The sequence below is a fragment of the Mustela nivalis genome, assembly GCF_964662115.1.
Source record: "Mustela nivalis genome assembly, chromosome: 10".
Taxonomy (NCBI): domain Eukaryota; kingdom Metazoa; phylum Chordata; class Mammalia; order Carnivora; family Mustelidae; genus Mustela; species Mustela nivalis.
In genome coordinates, this window is record NC_139029.1 from 76,395,697 (window position 1) to 76,419,340 (window position 23,644).

At 39.1% G+C, this 23,644-nt stretch overlaps 1 protein-coding gene across 9 annotated transcripts in view; it reads right to left on the bottom strand.

The window, feature by feature from the left end:
• The window catches only part of EVI5 (ecotropic viral integration site 5), a 207,232-nt gene extending 186,159 nt beyond the window's left edge, over nt 1-21,073 (bottom strand). For 3 of the 9 annotated variants that reach the window (XM_082688708.1, XM_082688703.1, XM_082688710.1), the window contains exon 1: nt 20,584-21,067. The gene's annotated coding sequence lies outside the window, so the exon portion shown is untranslated. Of the gene's footprint in view, nt 1-3,230; nt 3,305-20,583 lie in introns of all 9 variants that reach the window. The other 6 variants (XR_014300055.1, XM_082688711.1, XM_082688706.1 and 3 more) reach the window with 5 other exon arrangements.
• Nucleotides 21,074-23,644: the final 2,571 nt, after the last annotated feature.

The window sequence follows — 23,644 nt, forward strand, 5'->3', positions numbered from 1 at the left end:
CCTTTTCAGACTAGCTTCTATCACTTAGAAATAAGCATATAAGGGGATCCTGGGTGGCTCAGTTAAGCGTCTGACTCCTGATCTCAGGGCTGAGTTCAAGCCCTACACTGGGCTCCGCACTCGGTGTGGAGCCTACTTTAAAAAAAAAAAAAGTAGAGGAAGGAATGGAGAATTTAAGTATCCTCCATGTCTTTTCATGGCTTGATGGCTCATTCTGTCTTAGCACTGAATATTATTCCATTGTCTTGATGTACCAGTTTATCTATCCATTCAATTGCTGAAAGGTATCTTGAGTTCAAGTTTCAGCAAGTAGGAATAAAGCAGGTTTTAGTGTGGACATAGTCTTTCAAATCCTTTAGGTAAACACCAAGAAGCAGGACTTCTGAACTACAGTCATATAAACTTCAGAATTTAGTTTTATAAGAAATTGCCAAACTGTATTCCAAACTGGGTGTAGCATTTTGCATTCCCACCAATGAGGAATGAGAGTTGCTGTGGCCCTACAGCCTTACCAGCATTTGGTGTTTTCAGTGTTCTAGATTTTAGCCATTCATTCCACTAGGAGTATAGTGGTATCTCATCATTGAGAAGATTGGTATCTCACCATTGTTTAATCTGCATTTCCCTCATGACACATTTTCATGTGCTTATTTGCCATCTGTAGATCTTCTTTGGTGAGGTATCTGTTAAGATCTTTGGTCTATTTTTAAATCATGTTGTGTTCTCAATGTTGAGTTTTAAAAGTTCTCTGAATATTTTGGATAACAGTATGCTATCAGATACGTCTTCTGAAAATATTTTCTCCCAGTCTGCAGCTTGAGAGAAACTTTTAATTTTAGTGTAGTCTAAGTATCAATTCTTTTACAAATGTCTTTGATGTTGCATCTAGTAAGTCATTACTAACCTAATGTCACCTAGATTTTCCACTGTTATCTCCTAGGAGTTTTATAGTTTTGCATTTTACATTTTTGTGTTGGATCCATTTTGAATTAATTTTTGTGAAGGATGTAAACTCTAAACTTAGATTCATTTTTATGCATGTGGAAGCCTAATTGCTCCAGTACCATTTGTTGAAAAGACAGTCTTAGCCACTGTATTGCCTTTGCTCCTTTGTTGAAAATCAGCTGACTATATTTATATGGGTCTATTTCTGGGCTTTCTACTCTGTTCCATTGATCCATTTGCCTATTCTTTCACCAAATCCTATTGTCTTGATTACTGTAGCTTAAGAATGTATCTTGAAGTCAAGTAGTATCAGCCTTCCACCTTTCTTCTTCTCCTTCAAAACTGTGTTGATTATTCTGGGTCTTCTGCCTCTCCATGTTTTTGAATCAGTCTGTCAATAGCCGCAAAATAATTAGCTGGGATTTTGACTGGGACTGTATTGAATCTACATAGTTGGGAAGAACTGACTTTTTTTTATATATTGAGTATTCCTATCTATAAATATGGAAATCTCTCCATTTATTTAGTAGTTCTTTGATTTCATTCACCAGAGTTCTATAGTTTTCCTCATGTAGACCTTGTACCTATTTCATTAGATTTACATCATGCCTTGAACAAATTTCATTAGATTTATATATAGGTATTTCATTTTTTGCGATATTATTATAAGTGGTATTGTGGTTTCAACTTCAAATTCCACTTGTTCATTCCTATATACGTAGGAAATCAGTTGACTTTATGTTTTAACATTTTTTCCTGTAACTCTACGATACAAACAGTCCCTGACTTACAATGGCTTGACTTATAATTTTTCAACTTTCTGATGGTGTGAAAGCGATACACATTCAGTTGAAACTGTATCTTGAATTTCAAATTCTGATCTTTTCCCAGGCTACCAACATGTGGTACAAATGCTCTTGTGAGCAGTGGCAGTGAGCAAGAGCTGCCCGTCATATGCACAGTCAGAAGAGTAAGTAACAACAACTGATACACTTAAAACCATTCAACACCCATACAACTGTTCTGTTTTTCACTTTCACTACAGTATTCAATAAATTACACAAAATATTCAAAACTTTATTATAAAATAGGCTTTGTGTCATTATGCATATGCTACACCTTTTGTAGTTGTCCCAGAGTTATTGAATATTCTGTTTTTTCCACCTTTTTTTTTCTCTTTCCAGTTTTAGCAGTTTCTATTGATATTCTCACACTCAGAGATTCTTTCCTCAGCCATTAGTAGTCTAGTCTACTAATAACTCCACCAAATGGTTATAATCTTTTTCTGTTACAATATTACAATATATGGGGCACCTGGGTGGATCAGTGGGTTAAAGCCTCTGCCTTCCGCTCAGGTCATGATCCCGGGGTCTTGGGATCGGGCCCTGCATCAGGCTCTCTGCTCCATGGGGAGCCTGCTTCCTCCTCTCTCTCTCTGCCTACTTGCAATCTATGTCTGTCAAATAAAAAAATAAAATCTTTTAAAAAATATATTACAATGTCTTTGATCTCTAGCATTTCTTTTTGGTTCTTAGAATTTCTCTAACATTCCTTATCTTTTCTTATATGCTGTCTACTTTATCCATGTAGAGCCTTTAGCATTTTCATCAGTTATTCTAAATTATTTCTTGGTCTGATAATTCCAATATCCCTGCCATACCTAAGTCTAGATTTGATGCTTGCTCTAGCTCTTCAAACTGCCTTTTTGTCTTTTAGTATATCTTGTAATTTTTCTTGATAATTGGATACGATGAACTAAGTAAAAAGAACTGTTGTAAACTGGCTTCATTATGTGATGGTAAGATGTGGGGGAAAGAGAAAATACATCAAAATTAAAACCTGATCTGACCAAAGAGAAGGACAAATCTATAGATAGCCAAGCTCTTCCATCTACATCTTATATTATCTACTATACTTCCAGTCTGAAATTGATAAATTCAAGCATCTCAAGTTTCACCTTAAGTTTCACAGAAGTCCATAAATTAACAGGGAAACTGGCAGGTAGGTAAATGACAGGGATATTGTATTTCTGGGATCATTACTTAAACTACAACCCTGCTTATACAGCATTACAAATCACAGAGCTCACCAACTTCTAGTACCATGCTTTTTTAGTAGGTTTTCATATAAGTGTTTATAATGCCAAATGGATCCAGGGAAGTCTTTTCTTATTTGCTTCCAAAATAAACAGCAATGTGTCCAACTTAGAAGTACATTCTAAAATGTTTGCTCAAATTTCAAAATAGTCTATGTCAATGTAAACATAAAAAATCATTAACTTTTACCTGTATACATTGTTACTTCTCTTCATTCTTCAAAGTTCTGGAAATTCTGAGCCCATGAAAAACTTGATAGTCAACTGAATAAATGTGTGAAAAGAAAAAAAATTATTTATACCCAACCTTGTTCCAGTAGGATTTGAGGCTGGTACAAATGTAATACACATCATCAATTTTTTAAGCAGGTTATAAGAAAGTATTGTTCCAGGGGCACCTGGGTGGCTCAGTCAGTTAAACATCTGAGTCTTGATTTTGGCTCAGGTCATGATCTGGGGGTCCTCAGATCAAGCCCCATGTAGGGCTCCATGCTCAGTACAGAGTTTGCTTGGAGTTCTCTCTCCCCTTCCCTCCACCCTTTCCCCCGCTTGTGTTCTCTCTCTCTCTCTAAAATAAATAAAATTAAATCTTTATTTTTTTAAAAAAATTTTTTTTTCATTTATTTGTCAGAGAGAGAGAGCACAAGTAGGGAGAGCAGCAGACAGAGGGAGAAGTGGGTTCCCTGCTGAGCAAGGACCCCCCCCCACACACATACACACAGTGCTGGACTCAATCCCAAGACCCTAGGATCATGACCTGAGCTGAAGGCAGATGCTTAACCAACTGAGGCACCGAGGCATCCCTAAAATAAAATCTTTAAAAAATAAAAATCAGATGTCATAAAAAGAAAGTACTGTTCCAATTCTTTAAACATAGGAATAAATATTATAAATAGCAATGTCTTGCACATTTTGAGTATTATCAATAAATATAGGGCACAGATTTTAAAACATAGCCTGTAATCTCCACAAAGAATATCAAACTATGTCCTTCATTTATGTAAGTTAGCAGCTGTTAAAGAGAGATGAAAGAAGGGAAGATATAGAGCACTAGTTTCAACAGGAATCAAAAAATAAGGCAGATATTACAGCAAAAGGGGAAAGAAAACAGGAAATAAGAGCAACATTGCTAACAAGTCTCCTTCCTTTAAATGTCTACATGACAAATTTCCAAGTTAATTTATTTTCTGTGGGCATACGGTACATTTCCATCTCACTCTATTCCCTCCTACCTCTAGAGCTAAATTTCAAAATGTGAAATTTGTATACAATGATATACTACTTACTACTGCTGCCAACACCATCATCTACTATATACTTTACTATGTACCAATTACTGTGAGAAGATTTACATCCATTAGCTTATTCAATCCTCACAATCACCCTACTACAGATTTTACTGATGCTTGTGGAAGTTTAACAACTTGTCCAAGATCCATTAGCTAATAAATGATGGAGCCAGGATACTAACCATTTGGTCCCCAAACAAAAATATCTTGACGAGTATAAATCACTGATAGGAAAGTGAGCTAAAAGTAACTATAGAATATAAAAGGTAATAAACTAGTACATCTGAACATGTCATGAGCCTAAGGATTTTGACAGAACAGAGCCTACCCAAAGCCAATATGATTACCAATTTAAGAAGTTAACTAAAATACTGAGATGGAAATAATATTTGAAAATGAAATTGTTCATATAAAACATGAAAACTCCTACCTTCTTTGTAAATACCCTATTATAGACTGTATGTAATCTTTTTTTTTTCTAAGATTTTATATATTTATTTGACAGACAGATCACAAGTAGGCAGAGAGAGAGAGGAAGGGAAGCAGGCTAACTGCTGAGCAGAGAGCCCTCAGGGCTCTATCCCAGGACCCTGGGACCATGACCTGAGCTGAAGGCAGAGGCTTTAACCCACTGAGCCACCCAGGTGCCCCTCTTTTTTTAATCCATGTAATACTAGCATAAAAAGTATCAAAAATATCAATAAAACCTCTTCTTTAATTTTTTATATTAACTGGACAGATCTGCATGACAGACCTGGAGAAACATTTGACATTTACCTGACTTTAATACTTCAGACAAAAGAAAACCTTCCCATTTTGTAAACTATGGCAATAGTGTCTGAAGAAAAAAGAAGAAAATGAACAGAAAATAGAAGAAGTGGAATTTTACCAAGGCTACCAAGTCCAACTAACCTGTTTACCAGACTTAAGTTTTTTTCAAAAAATCTTCTAAATATAAAATGTCAGTTTACTGCTAATGTTTTATATTTAATGTGCCAACTATACGAGTTCATGGTTTAGTAGTTGCAAATCTGTATTTATAGTCACTGTTAAAGGACTTTACTAAAGGGTACCACACGCACTGCTCTCTAGTTAAATTTCCTTAATTCTACTGTACAGAGACAACACAAAAATACCTTAAGCTACATTTAAAGTTACCACACACACACACACACATTCTTCCAACCCATTCGAAACATCTGAGTATTGCTGATATAGAAGATGTGACCGGAACATTTCAAGTGAATGAAGTAGTTCCATTGTTACAAACACAAAACCACTCAATTTTGGCATTTTAAATGTTTAAAGTATCCGAAACTGCACTAGATAACAGCATGCAATTACCCTTAGGAATTAGCTTCATTTAGCGTTTAAAAACCAAGAGCTATACAAGTTTACTTACATTCAAAAATCTAGGGGCACCTGGGTGGCTCAGTGGGTTAAGCCTCTGCCTTCAGCTCAGGTCACGATCTCAGGGTCCTGGGATAGAGCCCTGAGGGCTCTCTGCTCAGCAGGGAGCCTGCTTCCCTTCCTCTCTCTCTGCCTGCCTCTCTGCCTACTTGTGATCTCTCTCTGTCAAATAAATAAATTAAAATCTTTAAAACAAAATTTAATGAAGTATTTTTACTGGCCATTTCAACCACTGCCCCATATTAAAACATCTTTTGTTTATAAATTCATATATTACTAAGTTACACTTATTTCTTAAGAAATAGTGCCCCTTTAAACCATCTTGATCAAATAACAAAAATTACCATGAGTTATAGATCTGAATTAAGTTTTGTTCATGCCAAAAAAATGAAGTCTTATTTAATGCTATATACTTCAGCAAATAATCCATAAAAGATATTACACAAACTTAGAATCTCTCCTACTATGCCAATCCTAACTATCCAAAGAATAAGATAGTATTTTTAAGCACACACAATATATCAAACAGCAATCATTAGGTAGACATTATCATTAATCACACTAACATATTAGGAAATGATCTTATAGGTAGTGTTAGTAATCCACCTAGCTATTTTGGTAATTCAAAATTGAATATAAAACTGAAACTAATCTTGCTATCAGACAGATCTTTCTTATATATTTACTGTGCATGGGCATGAGGAATGCAAATAACAGATGTAAAGAACTTGGAGCAGTAGCTGGCATGGGTTTTATGTTCAATATAAATAGCAGCTGTTATTTTGTAATTGTGATGTTATTAAAGGAAGACTAAAAAAATGCCAAAAGGACAAATGGAATTTTTTTTTTTTTTTTTGACAGAGAGATCACAAGCAGGCAGAGAGGCAGACAGAGAGAGAGGGAGAAGCAGGTTCCCCACTGAGCAGAGAGCCCGACACAGGGCTCGATCGCAGGACCCTGAGATCATGACCTGAGCTGAAGGCAGTGGCTTAACCCACTGAGCCACCCAGGCGCCCCGAAGACAAATGGAATTTATATGGAAGGTATAATATATAAGGAAGATCAGATCTGTAGATCTGATCTACACATTTTCTGGTAAAGAAACAGACCAAGATAGGTTAAGTAACAATGAAAATGACAAAGCAAAAGGCTTGTTTACTACATCATGCCACATTTTTTTTTTCCAGTCATCAACTCTTACAATGAAATCATTTATAATACAGAATTGTACTAGATTCTCGGGTCACCTGGGTGGCCCAGTGGGTTAAACCTCTGCCTTCCGCTCAGGTCATGATCTCAGGGTCCTGGGACTCGGCTTAGCAGGAAGCCTGCTTCCCCCCATCCCCTGCCTGCCTCTCTGCCTTCTTGTGATCTCTTTCTCTCTGTGTCAAATATATAAATAAATACATAAATATAAATATGTAAATGTCAAATATATAAGTAAATAAAATCTTTAACAACAACAACAAAAACGAATTGTACTAGATTCTCCACAAAAACTAAGGCTGCTTTTCTTAACAGAAGGGGAAATTATTATTCTGTAAAATATTTTATTGTACTACCATATTACTAATGTAATTTCCTCAAAAATACTTTTGTATTAAGACTGGGAGAAGAGGATGCTGTCTAAAGTACACTGAGTAAGAGTACTAGCTAACTAAAATTGGATCCTCAGAGCTGCATCTAAAATTGCTATAGCTGAAGTGCTGAAGTTCATGGGTAAGGAACTTAGTCTGTTCCCTGACCTCAACCTTCCATTGTAACAAACACAAACCTATTTTAAAAAAAAGATATATCCGCACACACAACTTTTTCCTGGCAAGAGTATGTACTAAAATACCAGTTTTCCTATGTTTCAATGAAGTCTGAAAAAACCACAAATTCAGAACAAGTACCTCCTAAAATATATCATATATTACATGAATTTTTTATTAAGTATACACAGTATACAAGCATTGTGTCAAGAAGTACTTTAAGGGGTGATTCAGTTGGTTAGTGTCTGACTCTCGATTTCAGCTCAGATCATGGTCTCAGAGTTGTGAGGCTGAGCCCTGTGTGGGCTCCACAATGGCCGTGGAACCTGAGATTCTCTCTCCACCCCCACTTTGTCCTCCCCCCACCTGCTCATGTATTCCCACTCTCTCTTTAAAAAAAGTGTGTTAATGACAGGAAACAACATGTGTTGGAGAGGATGTGGAGAAAGGGAAACCCTCTTACACTGTTGGTGGGAATGCAAGTTGGTGCAGTCACTTTGGAGAACAGTGTGGAGATTCCTCAAGAAATTAAAAATAGAGCTTCCATATGACCCTACAATTGCAATACTGGGTATTTATCCCAAAAATACAGATATAGTAAAAAGAAGGGCCATCTGTACCCCAATGTTTATACCAGCAATGGCCACGGTCGCCAAACTGTGGAAAGAACCAAGATGCCCTTCAACAGACGAATGGATAAGGAAGATGTGGTCCATATACACTATGGAGCATTATGCCTCCATCAGAAAGTTTGAATACCCAACTTTTGTAGCAACATGGACAGGACTAGAAGAGATTATGCTGAGTGAAATAAGTCAAGCAGAGAGAGTCAATTATCATATGGTTTCACTTACTTGTGGAGCATAACAAATAACATGGAGAATATGGGGAGATGGAGAGGAGAAGGGAGTTGAGGGCCATTGGAAGGGGAGGTGAACCATGAGAGACCATAGAAACTTCCAGTTCTACTTTTATTACTTGGACATATAAGCTTTCATAGACCACAGAATGGTTTTCTTGCTTTTAAACATAATTATATAGTTCAACTTTATTGGCTCATGTCTGAAATAAAACTTTGTGCCCTCCTGCAGTACTTTCCAGCTGCATCTACATCTTACTCCTCAAAACACACTAGGAACCTATAATGGTTCCTAGATCCCTCACCTAGGTAGCAAAGCTTAGTTAAACTTTAAACACTCATATTTGGTTTTAAAAAAATAGATTCAGGGGCGCCTGGGTGGCTCAGTGGGTTAAGCCGCTGCCTTCGGCTCAGGTCATGATCTCAGGGTCCTGGGATCGAGTCCCGCATCGGGCTCTCTGCTCGGCAGGGAGCCTGCTTCCCTCTCTCTCTCTCTCTGCCTGCCTCTCCATCTACTTGTGATTTCTCTCTGTCAAATAAATAAATAAAATCTTTAAAAAAAAAAATAGATTCAGAATAGGTTTGATGAGCAACACAATGATGAAGTGTTATATACGCCAAGTGCCAAAGATGAATGAACATTTTACCATCAGTATGTTTGTTCCTTTCAATTTATGGTTCGTTGTTTCTTTCTTGTAGAATGTGGTAGTCATAAATAAGATCATGATAAATGATAATTACTGGGGGGGGGGGGAGTCTACCTTTAGCTCAGATCATGATCCCAGGTCCTGCGAACAAGTCCTATGTCAGGATTGGGGTCATGGACCCTAATCAGTGTGGAGCCTACTTCTCCCTCTCCCTCTGCCCTTCCCCTGCCTGTGCCCTCTTGATCTCTGTCAAATATGTAAATAATATCTTTATAAAAATGAGAATGCTTAATGAAAAAAAAAATGTGTTAAGCGCTGTCACTCCATACCCAATGTGAAGTAAAAATGAATTACCACCATTCTGAAAAATCCTAAAATGGCAATAAGAATCTTCAAAATAATTCTCCAAATGGGTTAATACACAGATCACAGCCAAGTCCTAAAACTTTTACTTTAATGCTAGTCAGGTTAATTATTTAATTACACTGATATTAATAAAGGAAGAGTGATCAAATTATGAGGGGGAATATGTCAATCAAAACTGGATAGAAAAATACATATAAAAATCAGGAAATCCGGGACGCCTGGGTGGCTCAGTGGGTTAAGCCACTGTCTTCGGCTTGGGTCATGATCCCAGGGTCCTGGGATCGAGCCCCAAATCAGGCTCTCTTCTCAGCAGGGAGCCTGCTTCCTCCTCTCTCTCTGCCTGCCTCTCTGCCTGCTTGTCATCTCTCTCTGTCAAATAAATAAATAAAATCTTTAAAAAAAAAAAATCAGGAAATCCTGGCACAAATATAGTATCAATGAAATAATAATTTTTAAAAAGGTCCTCAGCATCTTAGCTAGGTAAAAGTACCAGGCTCTATTTATAAGATACATGTGGCCTCTACAAGTTACTTAAGTACCTCCAAAGTTATTTAAGCTCTTTTTCCTTGTTAGGAACTTGAAAAAAGGTTGAAGTGAATGTTATCTCCAATGCTTTCCTGTTGTAACATTCTACAGTCAACAGAAAATTGATACAAGCTTATATAAGCAGATTTTTTTAATGCAATAGTTTCAATAACAGAAAAAAATCCCAAAATATTGCACCTAGAAAACTAAAGTTACTCTCTGAAACTCATATGCTAGGCTACAGAAACAAACAGAAGTTTTGGGGACAAGCCAAAACAATGAGAGTGTATTAGTAGGACTAAATTTACATAGTTACACAATAACCTTAGACTTTCAGAAGATGACAAAGAAGCATGTAGGATTTTTTTAAAATCTGATAACACTGAATAAAACTAAAATATTATAAACTTAACTACTATGCATAGCCACACCTAAGTCTCACCTGCCATAAGCAAGTGGGTCTTCTGCTTCATCAACCTAGACCTCAGGCTCTTCCAATTACCCTGGAATTCAGGCAATCTCTCTCTCCCTCCCAGTTTAAGCTCTCAACTTTCAAACATGCTGCTCTGTGATATTTACAAATCTCACTGGATCTTATTTATCCCTCTAATGTCTCACAGCATCCTGCCATCCCTCATAATTAAGCAACTGGAAAGATGTTTAGCTTTTCATTCTTCCCTTTCTCACCTCCCACTTTTTCACTGCAATCTGGCTTCCACCCTACCATTTTACTGAAACCACTCTTACCAAAGTTGCTCCCCAAGAGCCTCTTTGTTTATCTCTCTGGAACATGTGACCCAGTATAATACTCTATCCTTTTATTGTGATTTTTCTGATTAGAAAATACTTGTTAATTAAGAATTGAAATATCACAGGGGCGCCTGGATGGCTCAGTGGGTTAAGCCGCTGCCTTGGGCTCGGGTCATGATCTCAGGGTCCTGGGATCGAGTCCCGCATCGGGCTCTCTGCTCAGGAGGGAGCCTGCTTCCTCCTCTCTCTCTCTGCCTGCCTCTCTGCCTACTTGTGATCTCTCTCTGTCAAATAAATAAATAAAATCTTAAAAAAAAAAATTAAATAAAAAAAAAAAGAATTGAAATATCACAGAAAAAAATGAAAAGTTTAAATATTCTGTAATCCTATTCTCAGAGACTGCCTGTTAGCAGTATAGTCTATCTTCATCATGATTTCTTTTCTCAAAAAAAAAAAAAAACCACATACTAGCATATAAGAATGTATGTATTTTTTAACTTAACAAAAATTTAGATTATACTATACATATTTTTCTTTGAGAATTTTTTTTAATGCACCTTGATCTTCTATCCTTGTTCCTATTTAGTAGCTTGATTAATGGCCTCCTGGAGAGCTCTTCATCATAATACCCAGAACCCACTAATGTTACCTTAAATGGCAAAAGAGGCTTGGTGGATTAAGTTAAGGATTTTGTGATGAGAAGGTTATCTGGATTATCTGGATTGGACCCATGTGAAGATACTAAACTGTTGACTTAGAAAATGGAGGAAGGGGCCACAGAATGCAAAGCAGGGAATACAAGGAATGCAATTCTAACAGCTGGAAAAAGCAAGAAACAGATTCTATCCTTAAAAACAGCCCTGCTAATACCTTGACTTTAGCCCAGTGAAACACTTCAGACTTCTGGCCTCCATCACTGTAAGAGACTAATTTGTTGTTTTAAGCTGCTAAGTCTGTTAATTTTTTACAGCAGCAATAGGAAAGTAACATATATACAAACCATATTATATTAGTTGTATAACATTCTATCATAAAAATTATCATTTTTATAGCAACCTTTTATTGATGGCTATTTAGGTTGTTTTCAACTTTTTATTATTATATACTAGGTGCCATGAATACCTCTGAAACACATCTTCCACATTTGTTTTTCTCTAGGAGTTAGTCCATAAAGCACACCTATAAGATCAAGAAATGTGAAATTTCATAATGCCTGGCTGGTTCATTCGGTAGAATGTGCAGTTCTTGATCTCGGGGTTGTGAGTTAGAGCTCCACATTAGGTGTAAAGGTTGCTTAAAAAAAAAAAAAGAAGAAGAAATGTAGGGTACCTGGGTGGCTCAGTGAGTTAAGTATTTGACTCTTGATTTCGGCCTGTATCAGGCTCCACACTAGGCAGGGAGTCTGCTTGATATTCCTTCTCTCCCTCTCCCCCTCACTACCCCTCCTCCTCCCCACCCTCACTGCCACCCTCCAACCCCACCATGCATGAGCACACATGCACTCTCTCCAAAAAACAAACAAACAAACAAACAAAAAACCCCACAACAAATGTGATATTTTAAATTTTAACAGATATATATATATATGTATATATATATATATATAAAATTAACCTCCAAAAAGACTATACTTATTTTTTCCTCACAGTAACAACAGTCAAGCCCTTTTCTCCTTCTTCAAAGTCCTCAACTTCTGTTAAATCAGTTTCCTAACTTATAGTTTCTGTTAAATCAGTTTCCTGCTTTATAATGTTTGTTAAATCAGCTTCCTGATTTGTATTTCCTTCTGTACTGGCTATTCCTTCTGTTCTTTTGCAGACTCCTCTTCATCAGCTCATTTCTCTAATGTCAAAGGCTCCCAAAATTCCTATTCCAACCTGGGTCTCTCCTCACTACACACACATCCAGAGCTATCTCATCTACCTCCTTCTACCCCCAATTACTACTTACAAACGAAACAGAATTATTGCCCTCTTTTCCCTCCAAAATCTACCCTTCAACTGTATTCCCTCTATTAATGATTGCCACACTGATATTTAGCAGCCTATGACAGATACATGGGGGTCATCTGATTCCTCTCTTATCCTCACCCCACAGACCATAGCTCTAGAATCCCTAAGATTCTCTCCTACCCTATCAATTTCTTGAAACAGGAAGACTTTTAATTTTCAACTATATTACTTTACTGTGTGTTTTCCCTATCTTAAGTCCTGTGCTTCACTGTACTAGAATAATCTTTCTGAAGCTCAATTCTGATTTGTCACTTAAGTACACCTTTCACAAACTGCTTATTGGATTGTAGAATGACATAACCACTTGTGAAAACTGTATGGCAATTTCTTCTAAAGTTAAACATATATGTGCCCCATGACCCAGTAATTTCACCCCTAGTTATTTATCTAAGAGAAATTAAAATAGATGTCTATAAAGAGACCAGTAATCAAGCATTCATGACACCTTTATTCAAAATAGCCAAATGGGAGAATGGTTTAACTATGTTATAGTAATACAATGGAATACACACCAACTAAAAAGAACAAATGACTGGTATGTACAAAAACTGTTAAACCAGCTAAAATCAAACTGTTAAAACAGCTAAATTTCAGAAATATTATGTTGAACAAAAGAAGCCAGACAGAAAAGAACACACATTAATTTATTCTATTTTTATGTGAAGTTCAAGAACATAAAAGAATCCTGAGGGATTACGAGGGTGGGGGCGGGGGCGGTCATGAAGGCATATACATTTATCAAAAAACTCACTGCATTGTATAGGTAAGCTCTATGCATTTCACTATATATAAATTTACCCCAAAAACTTTTAAAGCTAATATTAAGATTTAAAACCGACTTCACTTAGCATTTTCCCTTACTAGTTATAGATTTAAGACAAATTAATCACTTAATTACCTTTTTTATTTTACACCTCACTCAGACACAATACATCAACTGTGCCTTCCCATAGTTTGTAAATTTTGTGGGAGCAAGGATTTTATCTATGTAGAATGGATTACCATTACCTTCCCAATACCAATCATTATGTTTGACACATAGGAGATGCTCAATATGTGTTATCTTTGGTGGTTCTTAATAGCTTATTGATAATTTTGTAACTTCTTTAAAATTCTAGATCACTTACTGATTCATTTTTCCAATTCTGTACGTTACATTGAAATGTACTATCATGGGCGCCTGGATGGCTCAGTGGGTTAAGCCGCTGCCTTCGGCTCAGGTCATGATCTCAGAGTCCTGGGATCGAGTCCCACATTGGGCTCTCTGCTCAGCAGGGAGCCTGCTTCCCTCTCTCTCTCTCTGCCAGCCTCTCTACCTACCTGTGATCTCTCTCTGTCAAATAAATAAATAAAATCTTAAAAAAAAAAAAAAGAAAGAAATGTACTATCATGCTTGACAACCTTTATAAACCTTGCTCATCTGACATTAGAAAAGCAGCTTCTCCACATTTTCAGAAAGGCAGTAAAATATTTAACTCTGTGCTCATCTGTTCAGATAAATATTCAAAGGCATAAGACTTCTCATGGGCTTACTCCCTAAAATTCATTTTCAATTTACTTAAAGCTCTATCTTCTCACCAGCGTGTCTTCTAAACTATTCCGGTTTCTGGTACACCTGAAGATAATAAATTTTTCTTCTTTCTCTCATGTAACTCATTTAAACATCATATTACACAATTGTTCATTGAAAGTTTGCTTTTATCCAGTATCTATTAACATTAATCTAATAAACCTACTACCATAATCTATGAGAATGCTGGATTCATTTCTGACATAATAAAAGATCTGTACCAGGCCAAAAAAGACAGCTATTAATCTTTTTTTTAAAGATTTTATTTATTTATTTGACAGACAGAGATCACAAGTAGGCAGAGAGGCAGGCGGAGATAGAGGAGGAAGCAGGCTCCCCATGGAGCAGAGAGATGGATGTGGGGCTCGATCCCAGGACCCTGGAATCATGACCTGAGCAGAAGGCAGAGGCTTTAACCCACTGAGCCACCCAGGCACCCCAGCTATTAATCATTTAAACACCAACTCAAAGTTAGACAAAATCCCCATCTTCACTTTTACATCAGTGCTTACACTTTCCTATGAAAAACAAAAAAGAGCAATGATTGCTAATAAAGCCAGCTCTGTTCCTATCTCTCATCAAGGTCCCTTCCAAGAACACAGGAACCATCAGTTCCTCAAGAAGAGAGTCCTAATCATGAACCCACAAGACAATGAATAACAAAACCAACAATGAAGACCCAGATAATAGCCAGTTTGACCAGCTTCAGGGAACATTTTTCAGAGTACAACTATGAGGGCTGGATTAGTACAAAGAACAATTAACAAGCACTAAACCCACATTATCTTTGGCCACTTAAGGGATAAACTGCAAACTGCACAGGCAGGGGAAAGCTCTCTTCAAGTACAGATACTATTAAAATAAGAGCTGTTAATGCAACAAATACAACACCAGGCAATCTTAAATAATGAGAAATGGGATGATCCTTTCTGAGCAAACACATATGGGGCCACAGTCAAGAGGTTCTATCTACAAAACATTAATTAACCTCCATGTTTCCAAGAGGAAGGACTAGCAAATCACCAAGATAGATAGTAATAACTGATAATGTTATCTTTTATTTATATTTTAATTTTATATGCAAACAAAAGGAAAATAATTGGTGGAGGAGCAAAAAGGCCACTGGGAATTGTGGGCAATATTAAGCAGATTTTTGTATTTCACAAAACTTGTCAAAAATTAATTTGAAGAGCAAAATGGGACTGCAGCTTTTTACGCTGCCAAATAAGGACATTACAGAAAACAAACACACACCACAAATTTCTTATGAAAAAGAACATTTTAGCACAGAAAAGGATGGACATAATTTAAAGGGAAATACTTTAAACTGGTACACCTGAAGATAAGTACACCTTTAGCCTAAGAGAAAACAAAAAGATTTAAAAGATATAACCCTCCAAGTAGGATACGACAGTGAACAGCAGATGGCAACACATTTTTGGATAAAGAAAAGCAGATGATGGACTTCCAGGTTAAGCTGGCAGATTGAACATATACAACTAATTTTCTTCCCTCCCCAAAACTCTACTAAAACAAGGATAAAGAAAATGCTGTTGTTGTGTTCTGTTTTTAGCTCATAAACCACAAGGACAGGAGAATGGAGGAAGAGATGATGGCAATAAAATTTTGGAAGCTGAAAAGATGGAGGAGTGGTAACTGATTTTGTCAAAGACAGCCAAATTATAAACCAGCAGTGCTGGCAACTTAGAACAAGCCCAATTTATACCATACAATCCTCAAAGGCTCAGGGATGCCAGAACAAAGAAGGGACAGTAAAGTAAGAAAGGTTCAGGTGAAAGCTGTGAACAGTTAGAAACCTAGACCCCATTTCTCCTCTACGCTACTAAGTGGCCCTTCCTCAATGCAGCAGCTGATGGGAGATTTATTCTCTCAAAAGGATAAACCATACATGGTAGAAGACACAGGTATCCCAAGAAAAAGAGGCAAATTATGTGACCTTATATACTAAATGTTGTACAGTTCATTATTCAGCCCTCCTTCTTGACTTCTCAGATCATTGGCAACCAAACCTCTATCCTCCAAGCAAAAATTGGAAGAGACTCACGGGGAAATCCCACCAGACCAAAAAGTCAGAGACACTGGAATAGCTTCAAACAGTCCACCCAAACCAATGGCTTCAATCTTGGCCACACAAGGGAATCACCTACTGATGTTAATCTATGGAGATAGAAATCAGAATAGTGGTTGCCTCTGGGCAGGGAGTGGGGAAGACAAAAACAAAGGGATATAAACAATTTTCTAAGGTTTTCACAATAATTTGTATCCTGTGCTGGTAACACAGGTGTACACATGACAAAAATCAAACTGCAATGCAATCTTACCTAATTGTTTAAAAAATATTGCTACCTGGGTCCTAACCTCAGAGATTCTGCTCTGTTTGGTTTTGCAGTGTGTGTGTGTGTGTGTGTGTGTGTGTGTGTGTGTGTGAGCGCAAGCATGCAAGCCCAAGCGCACTGCACGAGCACACAACCTAAAATTTTTAAAGCCCCCCGCCCGGGGCCATGTGATTCTAATGTGCAACCAAAATTGAGAACCACTGTTCTATGCAGATTCTAGAGTAAAACTGAAAGTCAATTAACCCAATCTACAAACTCAGGGCTTCCTATCAACTTTTAGATGCCCACTCTCACTCATAAACAACCAACCACGGATTATCAAAACTCTGAGGAGGGCCTTAATTGCTGAGGCTACACCAAACAGTAAAAAAGTAACTTAGAGGAAACAAACTATGCAAGGAAAAGAAAGCTTAAAGAAATTATCTTTAACATTCTCAGACAGATAAGATATGGCATCCATGAAATGAGAAAGAGAAGAACATGTTAATTGGGTAGAGGAGATGAAGCCAAACTTACAGGCCTGCATAAGGAATATGGTCAAGTAGCTGATATGCCTCAATCACAGAACCCCAGGAAGGCTCAAGAGCTGGGAGTCTCTAGATGGTATGTGGTCAGTGGGAGAGAGATGTGGGGCTGAAGAGCAGGTTAGTAATGTAAAGTCTACATCCATCTGTATTATACAGACCCTATAGTTTCCTTCATTTATACCATCTCATAAATTTTTTCCCTAGAAACACTGACATGGAGAGACTCCAGACTCCAAAGAGTGGAGTGAGGCTAAGGCAGAAAGCCAAAGAGTTAAGCAGAAGCATGTATAGTGAATAGCAGCCCCTACCTACCCACAGCCACATCCTCTGCTCAGCCCTCAGGACAGTGGGAGCCAGTGATTACCTTCCCGACTCCCACCCCTGCCCAGTTTGATTTAAATGTCCTTTTTGTATGCTGCCAAACCAATTTTCATAATAGCACTTACAGTGGAGGATAAAGGTCTCTTTTTGGATTTCCACTTATCCTTCCTAGACTCTAAACCCCTTAAGGGCAGGAGCTGCATTTTAATCAGCTTTGTATCAGCAATGGCCCAACACAGACATTGTCAATATACTAAACACTCTGTAACTCCTTAATTGGTCCTAGACACCACACCAAAAAAAGAAAGAAAGAAAGAAAGAAAGAAAGAAAGAAAGAAAGAAAGAAAGAAAGAAAGAACCAACCAACCAACTTGGAAAAGTAGAACATACAAGGTATAATTTGGATTAGGTCCTGAATGAAGATTAAACACATGGATCGACTGCACTTCTACATACTGGTCACAAATATTTTAAAGTATCATTCACAATAACACCAAAAAATTTCAAATACCTAAGAATAAATAAAAGATGTCCAAAACTTTTACACAGAAAACTACAAATTATTGAAATTTTTTTTTAAGATTTATTTATTTGTTTATTTGACAGAGAGAGAGAGATCACAAGTAGGCAGAGAGGCAGGCAGAGAGAGAGAGGAAGGGAAGCAGGCTCCTGCTGAACAGAGAGCCCGACGCGGGACTTGATCCCAGGACCCTGAGATCATGACCTGAGCCGAAGGCAGCGGCTTAACCTACTGAGCCACCCAGGTGCCCCGAAATTATTGAAATTTTAAAAGGCCTTAAATAAATACAGGTATATGCCATGCTCATAAACTGGAAAACCCAATATTAAGATACTCTCCAAATCGATATATGTATAGATTCAATTCCAATTTTCAAAATTTGTTGAAATTGACAAGATTCTGAAATTTATACAGAAATGCTAAGAGCCAAGAACTGCCCAGTATCAAAAAACAAAGTTGGAGGCCTTATACTATCACATATCAAAGTTTATTATACAGTTACATTAATTAATACAATGATACTGGTGCAAGGATAACAAATAGACCAATAAAACAGAATAGAGTATCCAGAAAGAGAGCCACACTTAAACAGTCATCTGATTTATTAAAGTGCCACATAGTGCAGAAGGACAAGTAAGGCATTTTCCAAAAATGGTGCTGGATCAAAAAGATATCCACCTCGTTAAAAGTGAATATTGACCCCTTACAATCCATCTGAAATTTACTGTAAATTGTACATCTTAAATGTGGAAAGTAAAACAAAATAAAACTTCTGTAAGAAACACACAAAAATATCTTCATATTCTTAGGCTAGGCAAAATGTCTTAAATAGGCCACAGAAAGCAGTACTCATAAAGAAAAACAGTAAATATATTTCATTAAAATTAAAGTTGTTCATCCTTCAAAAAAGGGGGCGCCTGGGTGGCTCAGTGGGTTATGGTCATGGTCTCAGGGTCCTGGGATCAAGTCCCACATCAGGCTCTCTGCTCCGTGGGGAGCGTGCTTCCTCCTCTCTCTCTCTCTCTGCCTGCCTCTCTGCCTACTTGTGATCTCTGTCTGTCAAATAAATAAATTAAATATTTTAAAAAAAATTAAAAGAGTGAAAAGACAGAGTGGAATAAGATAAATTATGTATAGTTTATAGATAGAGGTGTGTGTGTGCATACCTTCCAGAAAGAACTCTTATTCATAAAACCGTAAATAAAAAAACAAGACAGACATCTCACAAAAGAAGATATATAAATGGCCAATAAAAGATAAAACTACAATCATCATGAAAATGCAAAATAAAACCACACCAATATATTACTGCACCTCAACCAGAATAGCAAAAATGTTTCCAACCGACAAGCATCAGCAAGAATGTGGAGTAATTGAATTATCACTCCCTGCTAATTAGCTCAACCACTTTGGAAAATGTTCAACAGTAACTAATACTAAAGTTTTGTCATTCACATATCTCACAAACCAACAATTCCACTCCTAGGTATAAATCCCAACCTAGAAATATTCTGTTTCTTGATCTGTGACGGTAAAAATTCTTTACCTGCACTCAGGATTGTGCACTTTTTCTGTATATTCAATAAGTTTTCTAAGTTTCCTTGACACAAAGATCTCAGAGACCTTGAGCAGAACTTTAGAACAGAAAAGGAGCCTCAGGTAAACTCAAGAAAGTTTACTAATAAAATTAAAAACCAAAAAAGAAAGAAAAGGGGGGGGGGGAGCCACTAACACGTATCAGTCCAGAACAAAGGTAAAAACTACCAACCCACAGTTTTTCTTGAACTTCAAGAAGCACTGGATTTCTTTCACAGAAGAAAGGGGTTTATTGTTCTACACTGTAAACCAAAGAAAAGATTATCTTTGCAAGAAAATGCTTTTCAAAGTCACCTCTAACAGCAACGGATAGGAGAAAAGCAAAGGTACCATTGCAAAAGTTTTGGTTAACTCCTCGGTGAAGGGATGACAACCGGCTTGATCTAAGATGCCCCAAAACAGACAGACACAAAGAAATCACGGCAATTCTAAAGCAAACACCAGCACCACACTCCAATCTACCGGAAATTCTGCGGTTAATTTGAGGCTTGCCCCGCTAGTCATAAGGTGATTCAGCGATGGTTACAAACGCTCTCCAAGTGCATCCTTGGGAGTCACCTAGCACACCTGGCTAGCCCATCACCTGCCTGGAGCGCGGCCCTGCGGAGAATCCCGGGGGCCAAATCAAGACGCCAACTTCACAAGTAAGGGGTGCGGGCGGTCTCACTCCATCAGGACACCCAAAAAGAACGATCTTCTGGCCTCCAGGGTGGGGGTGAAAGGTCAGTATCTCCCCCCACCCAACACAGGATTAGTGAGGAACTACCCCGAAGCTGCCCGGTCTCTCCACCTCCCGGGGACTCTCCTGGAAGACCCGCTGGCGAGTTTCCTCCCCAGCGCCCACGGGAGGAGGGTCCCGGGCCGCCGCGGCCTCAGGGAACTTAGGCCCCAGCCGGGCCAGGCACGCCCGCCCCGCTCGTGCCGCAAGTTTGGTGGCGGCCCCACTCGCCGCGCCCCGGCCCCGTCGTGCGCCCCGCAGAACCCGAGCTCGCAGCTCGTCTGGCCTCCCGGCCCGCCCGGCCTGGCGCGGCGCCGCTCACCTTGGAAACGTTGGGTGGACTCCGCCGTAAACATTAACTTCCCATCCAGCCGGCAGCCTCGCCGCCGCGTCTCAGCGCCTCGGCCCCGCTCCGGCTCCGCGGGCCGTCCTCTCCGCCCGCTCCGGAGCACCGCGCTCACTCGAGAGCTCAGAGTCGCCACCGACCCTCACGCACGCCTCCGGGCGCCGCGACTGCTTTAACTACTACCCGACCCCTACCCTGCCCGCCCGCTGGCTCCTCCAGGGTCCGGCCCGCCGCGTCAGGAAAGCCCAAGGCGCAGGCGCGGCAGGGCCTTAAAGAGACCGGCCGCCTCTACCGCATAATGGGTTCGAGCAGGTTAGGGGCCGGGCGGCCGGTGGAGAAAAGGAGAAGCCGAAGGGATTGGGCCGTGGGGATCGGGGGCGGGGAAATCCCGCTCCCTCCTCCGCCTCTCTTTCAAAGCGCCAGCCCTCGGCCTTACAAATTGCAGACTTCCCCAGTCTCTTGGACCGCCCCTGGCATGGAAAAGCTGCTCAGGACACACCTCTTCAGGGGCCCGAGAAGACCCCTAGCTCGGGGCTGAGGGCCTCGAGCTACCGCGTCGCCCACGGGCCTCCCAGGCCGCGGGCACGCGACGCCGACGCGCAGGCTTCCGAAAGGCCTTCCAAGCTCCCCGACAGGTGACCTAGGTCACTCTCAAAAACAATAATCAAGGTGCAAATAGCACTTGTGATTGCAAATCCCTCTACCTTCAGTCGTCTCGACGCACTGGGTTTGTGCAGAGTCCGACAGGGGGCAGAGCATAGGCACAAACGTATGAGGTCCAGCCGGGCAACCATCCAATACCAACGAAGAAATTCTTAGAAGTACTTAGTTTGGGACAGAAACTATCTACTAATTCCGGTCCAACTCCAGGAAAAACGGGGAAGAAAAATAATGAAGATAGTATAAATTACTTTCATTATACATTTATAAATTACAAAATGACAGTAATTATCAGCACACACACACACAAAAATTAACCTCCAAATTGTTTGCCTAGAAACTAGATAGCCCGTGGTTATTTTCTGATATAAATTTGCAGTCTCCGGAAGGGATTCCACTGTAGTAAGCATTTCAGAAAAAGAAAAACTCCACATTTTTTTAAAAACAGGCTTAGGAAATACTAAAATAGAGGAAGTAGAGCCATGCCCTCCACCTAGCTAAAAAACTTAGAAATCTTGAAATTTTTTGAGGCAAAATTTTTCATAACTTTTAGGTCAGGCCGTTATTTAAAGTTAACTTCAATCAACAATTTTATTGAAACAGAACACATTTTGTATAAGAAACTTAAAAGATAGCTTGAAAATCTACTTTTCCCTCTATATAGTACATCTATCAGCAAATCCTGTTGATTTTAGCTCTGAAATTTTCCTTGAATCTATTCTCTTGTATCTCCTCCATCACCACCCTAGTCCAAGCTACATGGGTGAGGGTGAAGGAGTGCCTAACCTACTCTTCTCAAAGGCTTACCCATATGTGCCCTAGTTCCCCTCTCATCTCTTCAGCACACAGAAGGCTATGTGACCCTGTCACTTCTAGGTAAACCAATCACTAGCTTCCCATTCTCTTAGACAAAACCCTTAACTACCCAAGCCCTACATGGTCAGGAGCCTTGCGCATCTCTTCTCTCACCTCTTCTCACTTCTCAAACTACTGCTGTCTCTTCCATCCTGCTGTCTCTTTTCCAGCCATAGTGGCCTCTTCTGATCCTTCAAATCTTCTTCCCTCCACAGAGCTTGTGCATATGTTTTCCTCAATGCCTGGAGAGCTTCTCCAACTTTCATCCTTCTGACTTCAGTCAGCTCTTGTCTCTACCTATACACACACACGATGTACATACATGTATATGTAAGTATACAAGATCTCTACTTCCTATTTTTATATATGTGTATATATATGTGTGTGAATATATGTATATATACACATATATATATATATAATGTACACACACACATTCCAAATAACCTAAATAACCACTGCTGCGTTAAATGTCTGAGATATTTTATCTTAAATGGCCTGAGGAGAGAAGCTTATACCATTAGCTCTGACCCTCTAGTAATCTCCCTGGTTTACTCGTTTCCTTTTCTCACTCAATTTATTTGATGAAAGAGCTTACACTTGAACTTTTCACTGAAATAGCTCAATCCAACAGAGAAATAGCTAATTCTGATCTCTCAAAGAGCTTGAACACTTGCGTAAGCGAAATTCTACCATGTGAATTTCACACCAACACCACCTCTGCTCCAGCTCTCCACCTCTCCACTGTTCACACTCTGAAACTTCAAAATAGAGGAAGCATGGGTGCAGTGGGCAGTGGCACCCTGCTTGGAGAAAGTTAAATTAGAGGGAAATTTGGTTAGCAATTCAAAAGTTTTCTATGTTCTAATGCTGTACCCCCTTGGCATTGATTTGTGTCAACCGTACAGGAGAGGACCTGAACTATGTTCTCTCTAAACCTGGCAAGGGTTAAATCTCAGAACACCATGCTCTCAACTGCCAAAGGTGTTTTATAAGTCACCCATGTGAGTCATTGCTCACAGAAATAAAAAGCAAAAGAGGTATTCTCCTGAGAGGCAAAAACTACCCAGAACACGGAAGAGGAAGTCACCAGTGGAGTCAACCCCATTTGTGAACAACACCCACCCTCACCCTGGGCATCTGACATTTGGGGTTTCCTTAGAGAACCAGGGCATCTCGGTTACATTCTAGGACTGCACTGTCCCAAACAGCAGCCACTAGGCTCATGTGATTGTTTACATTTCAACTTAAATTAAAATTTCAGTTTCCCCTTTGCAGTCACACATTTCAAGAGCTCAGTAGTAGCCATATGTGGCTACTGGCTACTATCTTGGACAGCACAGATATAGAACATTTCCATCTCTCAGAAAGTTCTCCTGGCAGCACTGTTCTAGAAAAACGAGAAGCAACACTCCATTGAGACTCCCAGCTAATGTTCAAAATATCTTGCTTTTGAAAAATAAAGGCTCATGATGAAATAGGGAAGTCCTATTTCACTTGGCTTATTGCTTTCCACAACATG